Genomic DNA, 8127 nt, shown 5'->3' on the forward strand with positions numbered 1-8127 from the left:
TAGCGTGCCCACATCCCCCCATAAGAACACCAACATATTTTTTTCCAGCAAATGCAAAGACCAGCTTCACAGAGTAGTATGCATTTGTTCAAATCAGTCCACCTACCAACAAGGATAGAATGGTTCTTGCCTTCCAAGAGCTGAAATCCTGCCTCAAGTAAGGCCATAGGATTAGAATATATTTGTATTTTCACAGGATCAGAATCAGAGTGCTCTGTGGCAAAGATTCAGCCTGTGGAGGGCACAGAGAGAGGAAAAAAGAGTCCAACAGCAAGAAGGGCTGGCTATCCAACTACACAATAGTTGTAGAGAATTGAAGACCATCCTCTCAAGGAGCTGAGAGAATGAAAGCAGGTATGCCAAGCTGCATGGTACAATAGAATATTTATATGTAATTTCCTTCTGTGCTTATACTGTTTTTCTTATTTGGGTTTTAATGATCAATAGATAAATGCAACTATAAAGGACAGAATTAAATCAAATCATACCGAAAATGGCCAGGATTCAAAACATGTTTTAATTCTATTTTTTTTTTTTTAGGATTAATTATATTTTTATTGTAGTAGTTCTGAGCAGACCCAGTCATGACCCCAGTATGGTAAGTTCCATACAAATGTAGAACAGACAGATAGTCCCCTCCCACAAAAGAGCTTTAAGGCTAACTAGCAATGATTTTTGGTTGCTAACCTGATATACCTTAAAAGGGCCAGATTTTCAAACAAAGAACACTCAGTACTTTCTGAAAATAATGGCTCTCTCTCAAGGTGGACATCCAAAAAAAAGTAATATATAATCTCTAGTACCTTTTGAAAATCTTGGCCTATCACCACAGCAGTGCTGTCAGAGACAATATATACTCTCTGAAACTGGAGAGGATATCAGTGACTATGCAGTCAGTCTATAGTGTTGTTCCTGAGTGATGCCTAATTGTGGGCAGTGGGCTGGGAGCCTCATTCTGAAAGGTGCTGAGAATCCTCTAAGCAGACATTAAGTCCTTAATTTACTGCTGCTGCCTTTGGCATTTAGGTGTGCACCTAAACTATATGTTAAAGTTAGGGGTAAAGAGAAATACAAAGGCAGAGGACTTTAGGGACATCACAGAAGTTACTTAAAGCTGTTTTGATGATTTAAAATGTTTGACTTAACATCTACATCTTGGGCTGTTTATTTGTGCCTGATATGAATGGACCTGAGGCTCTTTGGCAAAGAAATCAACCTGGAAATCTTACAAGCAGGTTTTTTCCTGAGATATGTGGTACCTCCTGATTTCAATCAGGTCAGAAATACTGAGAAGAAAAATATTTCATATGATAATACACATTTCTTCTCCTGATCCTAGCTGCAAGTGAGAAATGCATAAGCAGTATGAAAAAAACTGAAGCAAAGGAAGAGGAATTCATTGCAATTTTCTGAATCTCCAAAATAGTTGAAAGTAAAAAATCATAGGTTTTAGATGGTTAGGGGCTGGAAGGGACTTCACAAGATCATTAAGTCCAGCCCATCCTGCACTAAGCAGGAAAGACAAGTGGGGTCTGGTGACCCCAGCAAGGTGACTGTCCAGTCTCCTCTTGAAGATTTCCAGGGTAGGTGATTGCACCACCTCTGGAGGGAGCTGTTCCACAGTCTGGACACCTCAATTTGCTAGAATTGAGCCTGAAGCGGTCTTTCAGGAGTTTGAGGCCATTACCCCTGTTTTTCCCCAAGGGTATCCTGGTGAACAGTTGTGCACCAAGCTCCTGATATAGCTGTAAGCTGCTACTAAGTCCCTTCTTAGCCTTCTCTTTTTCAGGCTGAAGAGGCCCAAGTCCCTCAGCCTCTTCTCGTATGGTCTTGCAAGTCTCTGATCATAAGTTTTGAATGATGATTTGAGTTCATTCCTATAGCACATTCATACAGAAGCTACACTTTGAATACTTCATTAAGAAGACCTTTATTGGATGCTGGCAGGTTCTTAGACATACAGTCCTACTGTGCCAAATTCAGTCAGACTCAGAAAGACCATTTACTTTACCAAAAAAGGATGTTTTTCCTGGTTCCCATCCTTCGGTTTCTAATTGAGATAAAAGTGGATGTGGTGGACACATTACAGAAATAATTGAAAGATGTTGTTTATTTTCATAGGTTTAATTTCATAGGGATAAACAGCCTTTATTCTCTACTGAGTGATCAAGGTGGGTAATAGAAAAGTGTTCAAGGAAAAGAAGGGAGCGGGGAGAGATGGGGTAGAAGCAGAGACATAACTAGCAATTTTGGTGCCCTGGAAAGAGATGTTACTGAACACCACAAAGGAAGGTAGGGTTTGGTGGTGGGAGGGACCAAGTACCAGCGGGGGATGCGGAGCACTGGGGGATGCTGTTGACATCTCTCGAACCAGTGTCCAGTGCCATGCCTGCCCTGTTATGCTGCTGGGGAAGAAGGGAGATGAAAAGGAAATATACATCTCTTCTTTTTCTTCCTGCCTTACTCTTTCCCTCATTAAGCCTCCATACCTACAGGGATATGTTTTTTTGCTTTCTAAATCAGTGAGGCATATAGCTGTTTGGTCTTGATGTGCCATTTGCAGTGTTTGCCCAGATGCATACAATAAAATAAGTAATAAATAGTAATGATAGCACTAATCATTAAATGGTGAGGTATATAAACACACAATAAACTGAAGGATTACTTTGGCTTCATAATATGCCGCATGTTTTCCCTTTAATCCTCTCCCCTCTCCTTTACCAAGCATCATTAGTAACTGACAAAGAACAGGCTGCCTGCTCCAGCAGGGATGTCCTCATTTCTCCTTGGATCAGGTCAGCACTGAAAAACCACTCTTTTCCAGCCAATGATACTAATGTGATCCCCTAGCAGGGTGATATTCCCAGCAGTCTGACAGAAATCAGGTATCATCATAACCGTCATGTTCTCCTTTCTTCTTCCTTTCCGGGCTTCATACCCTGTCGTAGCAGCCCCTGGCTTTGAAAGCAAAGGGCTGAAGATGCGTATCAGTTTTATGCATGTTTACACTGATGTTTGCACCGTTGTAATGTGCACGTGCATGGCCATGAAAACATACTTCTCTCCAAAATCTGTAAGGAGCAAATGAGTAGAAAAACGTTATAAACAGCAATAGGACAATGCAGGTCAAATGAAGCCTAACATACATAACTATCATCGATTTATATTTGGTTTGAGGAATTTATTCATTCCAGCCACATTGATTTGGCAAACAAAGCTGGTAGCAAGTTCGCATAGATCTGTAAATGCCAAGCAAAATTACAACCGGCGCTTCCAAAAATTGTTCTGCATGAAACTGCTCAGAGTTGCCATCTCTTCAGTCTGATATTGCTCACTGGTCCTGATAGACCATCAGAGTCTACTTTACATAAAAGAGTCTTCTGTAAATGTGCTGGTGGATAGACAACCGGTATCATTACCAGAGCAAGAGGTCTGTTCAAGATAAGGGGGTTCTAGAGCCCGTTAGGGATTAGCGGCGCAGTATGTTATGGAGATTTTGCATGGTGAGACTCTGTTGCAGCCTGGCCCTGATGAGGATGGCCCAGAGGTGTGCCTAATGCTTCTCACCACAGAGAAACAGGGCTAACATGGGGGGAGGCACTTTCATTCTCTAAAGAGCTTCCAGGCATAATTCTAGAGAGGCCCAGAATAGTTCAAGGTGTCTCAGCTCCCTTTTCAAAAGCTAGTGTCAACAAATAGTCTCGGTTTTGTGACTCATAAATGACTAAGGCACTTTAGAAAATTACGTATGTGCTTTTGAAAATGTTACCCTACGAATTTAAGCGATCAGAAAATATTAGGGAGGACAATAGCAACAAGAAAAGGGGATAAAGGAAGGAGTACACCACATAAAGTAGGATTATTTGGGTGATATAACTTACACTAATTCAATAAGAAATTCTTTAATTGCTTAGAGGGTCATGGCCTTCTTGCTTTGTAGAGGTTATGAGCTTTTCCTCTGCACAAACATGGATTATTTCCCAAGCACGTTCTGGTTGTCTCCTATACACAGATATAACACTAGATTCTCAGGTCATTTTCTTGCATCCTCACTTCCCTCTTATCATTCTGCCTACAACTAGCCTCAAGTCTGGTTTGTAATTGAGCACTTAATGAAGTATCAAAATGTATATGCCCTCCCCTCATTACACTCAATTACATCACTCACTACAATTGCTTGTGTGAAAATATTTTTGCTTCTCTGTGTTTGCAGTTATAGTGCACCTCACTGCTCGCTGTATAAACTTAGCCCTCTTCCCCCAGCCTCCCCGTATGAATATTTTGCCAAATGATCCGGAGTGAAAAGATTATCTTCTCTTCTTAGTCACTTGATTGAAAATAACCAAAAATAATTAAATAGTTAATACTGAATGTAGCTGAGCACTTGCTTAGTGTTTTATTTTAAAATTTTCTGTAGCTTTTTCCTATTTTAGGAACAAAGCAGGCATAATTGGACATGTTGTTCTCAAGCAGCAAACACCTCTGTGAAGAGAATTGAAGGAAACACATTTCTTTGATTAGAATATTTTTCTCATTAACTGAATGTTCCAAATAAAGCAAAAATATTTGATGCATAGAGCCTCTGGCTACATCAGGTTAACACTGGCATGCTCTCACACTTTACTTCATGTTTACCAATCAATCAAAAACACATTTGCGGGTAAAAAAGGGCATGTCTTTAATCATGAAACGACAGTTTTTTGACAGCAAACAATTAGGATATCCCTGAATTAAACCAAATGTGGATCTCAGTTGTGAAAGTTAATACTCAAGGTTCTGAAGAGGATAAATGTACCAAGATGCTGACTAGAGAGAGAAAGTGTGTGGGCATTGACAAAGGATCAAATTATAATGAGTTGGAAGGGGTGAAAATTTTCTGTGGAGCAGATGACACATGCTCACTGTCCATCTGCCCATTCTTGTCCCATGGTAAGTGAAGGTTAAACTGGAGCAATTTAGCTGTTTTGTTCAGGGGTAAACTGCTTTAGGTTAAGATAGTTACCATGCATCATCCGCTTTGAGATAAGTTTTAGCCTCTAATTCCTTGTTGCATCTCATGGTTTGTCCATAGTCTGTGTCTCTGAAAGTTATTCTGAGTTTTAAGTTGCAGTATAATGCCTCATTCTGTCAAGCTTGAGATCACGATATGATGTCCGTCTTCAACACCTGTATCTTGAACTGAAGGCAAGTAACTTTGAGAAGAGGACCATGAAATATAAGTTAGTGCATAGGTGGTCAGTGACTTTTTTAGTTCAGGGGCCAAAGTCAGTTTGCTAGCCACAGTGCTATAAAGAGGCCCCTAATTTCTTTAGGTCACCAAAAATGACTTTGTCTTTGTCCTTCTGAACAAGGCCATTATGCCATTACTAAATTACATTTCAGAAATTGTATCTGTATGTTTCTAATGTGGACTTTGATTCCTCTCCTCCCAAAAACGCTACTGAGTGTCCTTTGTGTCTACAGTGGTGATATCTTATCCTAGTGGATGAAGGGAACCTGTACATACACTGTTCGGAATTAAAAAGTTGATAACATTTGTTCACAACCCTGTTGATATTTTCTTGAGACCTGCTTTTGGGACAGGACCCATGGCTTGAGAAACAGTGGGCTAGAGGCTAGGCTCTTCTAGCTTGTGTCTGGGTTCGAGTGAGGCAGAGAGAAAGGGAACAAGCATTGACTTGACATGGCTTCCTCCTCTCTGCTGTGCTGAGCAGATCTTAGCCACCTTAGAGAATTGGACCCCTTCTTTTGGATGCCAGTGAGGTCAATAGTAATACTTCTGCAGGGCCAGGATTTCACCCTCAGTCTCTTACAGGAATCACTTGTATGGAAAGATGCATGCATTGCCTGTAGAGATACCACCTATTTCATGGCCTGACACACAAACATAAGTGAGACTACTCTGAATTCAAGGCATCATAACCTCAATTAAAACTGTTTTAAAATCCTTTTATTCAACATACAGGCCAATGGAGAAGTAGGAGTCATAAGAAGGAAACTAGTTCCCTTGTTAAAAATTAATTCCCTAGACTAAAAATATATTCCAGTGAGGCCTAAAGTGTAGAACAATGCCAAAAGCAGTGCAAAATTTGCATTTTGTTCATTTTTTGGTGTTTTTTCCATGCCCTTGCTCTCTGTATGCTTGTTAAACAAATGCACTGATAGAATCCTCACCTTGTAAAATCATTTACGTTCTTTTCCCAAAACAGCTGAAAGGGAACTAATCACAACCATGGATGCTGCTTGTACAGCTTCAATCACACAAAACTGTTGTTCGCATGGATTTAACTGTATTGTGGGCAGAGCCTTATGTATCATCATCTTACACATTATTTTCAAACTTACAACTGAAGAGCTTTTTCTTTCAGCTCCATTTCAAAGATTAGAAGTTCCTTTATGAAACAAGGACATGGGAAGACCTCCGTTCAGTTGTCACTCTCTCTTTTTCTCTCACATGCTGGCAGCAGAGGCCAGTAAAGTGATGTAGATGCTGTGCTCCACTGCAGTGAAAGGGGAACCAGAGCATCACATCACTTCGCAACTTCTTCTGCAGGTTGTTAGGAGACCAAACAGCAAATTAGCAGACCCAGGGAGTTCTGTAATTTTTGACCTCAGGACAGCTGTGTTTTGTTAACAGTTTGCATACATCACTGAATTCATTGGCTTAATGCTGTATTGTGTTTTGGATAAACCCGTGTGTTACCAGGGGCCTGAAAGCCTTATTCGTGTAAGTAATATGCCTAAGTGGAATAATCCCACCAATTCATATGAATAAAGATTACTTATGTGAGTAAAAATTGCAAGTGTTAATGGAGTCTATTTTCCTTTCAGTACTTGTATTTAAATCTCAATTGTGCTAATGGGAGCTGTAAGTATATATCAAGGGGAGAATGAATTCCCTTGTTGAAATGCAAGGAGTACTAATTTTATGATTTGTTACAGTATCTAGCTTGTGCTATAATGGTGAATTTATACACTTGAGTCACTTCTTTTACTGTTTATGAATTTTCCAGGAAGATATCATAAATTTTACAAATTTGTTCCTTGTTCAAAATGTAACAACGACTATTTTATATGGACACAGTTCAGTCGGGAAATTGTTTGTGAGCTTTTTGTTATGACTTCTTTTAGTAACCAGAAATTGAAGAACTGCTATAGTAAGTACCTTAGTCCACATATCATAGAAGTTCATTAACCTGAATTGGCCCCATAACTTCAGGTTTATTATACAGTAAATTCATTGAGTACAGATGCAACAATGTAAAACTGAAGCAGTGTAGTTATGGATCTGGCTGGGAAGTGTCCCACTGTACATACAAGAAACCATAGATGTACTAATTGGGTTCACTGAATTTGCAAGTCCCCATACTAGTAGTCATTTGATTCATCAGCCATGAAATTCAATGGGTTTAATGGAAATATTTGCAAAGTCCATGTTTAATATTTCTAAAACAAGAAAATTGGTGGGGCTGCGTCTCAAAAATAATAGCTGCTTTGACAGGAAACCACCAACTTGAAACTGCATGAAATCTTTGTATTATGGTCATAAATGTGTTCCTGAGGTTCAGAAGTTCTTCCTGTTAAAGAGATGGATAGGGAGGGAGACATTAAGTTTCTGTAAATAAAATCTAATAATTGATACAATGGCAGCTGTGGCTTAATGCTACTAAAGGCATCATGATCAAAAGCAAAGGATATACTACATGAAGGGAAGTGCCACTGTTTCACAAGTGGGCATGCAACACTTCAGAGATAGAAATGGCCCTCTGGGACACCTAACATAACCTTATCTGCATAGTCATGTCATAATTGTTTGACTAGGTTTTAGGAAGAGTCACTTGACACACAGGCCAAACACACGATAAACTATAATTGTCGCCTGTGACATGACTGCCTGCTAGTCCAGGACGTTGTATCCGTCCTTTATTCACACAATAATTGTACAATAACAAATATTTAGTTGCTTATTTTGAGTGACTTCTTAGCATGGAAAGAACCAGGGTCATTATCTGGCATGCTGATCTCTACAGAGACCAGGTTGAGAGACAAACACCATGGCTGCATGACACTTCCATTGCACATACAAAATCTGTGATGTTCTCTACTCCTACATACACTGTTGGAATC

At 39.7% G+C, this 8127-nt stretch overlaps 1 long non-coding RNA gene across 9 annotated transcripts in view; it reads left to right on the forward strand.

Annotated features, from left to right (window-relative positions):
* Nucleotides 1-8127, forward strand: part of LOC109287948 — a 153416-nt gene that overhangs the window by 86085 nt on the left and 59204 nt on the right. For 8 of the 9 annotated variants that reach the window (XR_002095019.1, XR_002095021.1, XR_002095023.1 and 5 more), the window contains one exon: nt 197-354. This is a non-coding gene — a long non-coding RNA (uncharacterized LOC109287948). Of the gene's footprint in view, nt 1-196; nt 355-2824; nt 3007-8127 lie in introns of those variants that run through there. The other variant, XR_002095026.1, reaches the window with a different exon arrangement.

Source organism: Gavialis gangeticus, unplaced genomic scaffold, assembly GCF_001723915.1.
Source record: "Gavialis gangeticus isolate Ggan-Ray unplaced genomic scaffold, GavGan_comp1, whole genome shotgun sequence".
In the NCBI taxonomy this organism is placed as follows: Eukaryota; Metazoa; Chordata; order Crocodylia; family Gavialidae; genus Gavialis; species Gavialis gangeticus.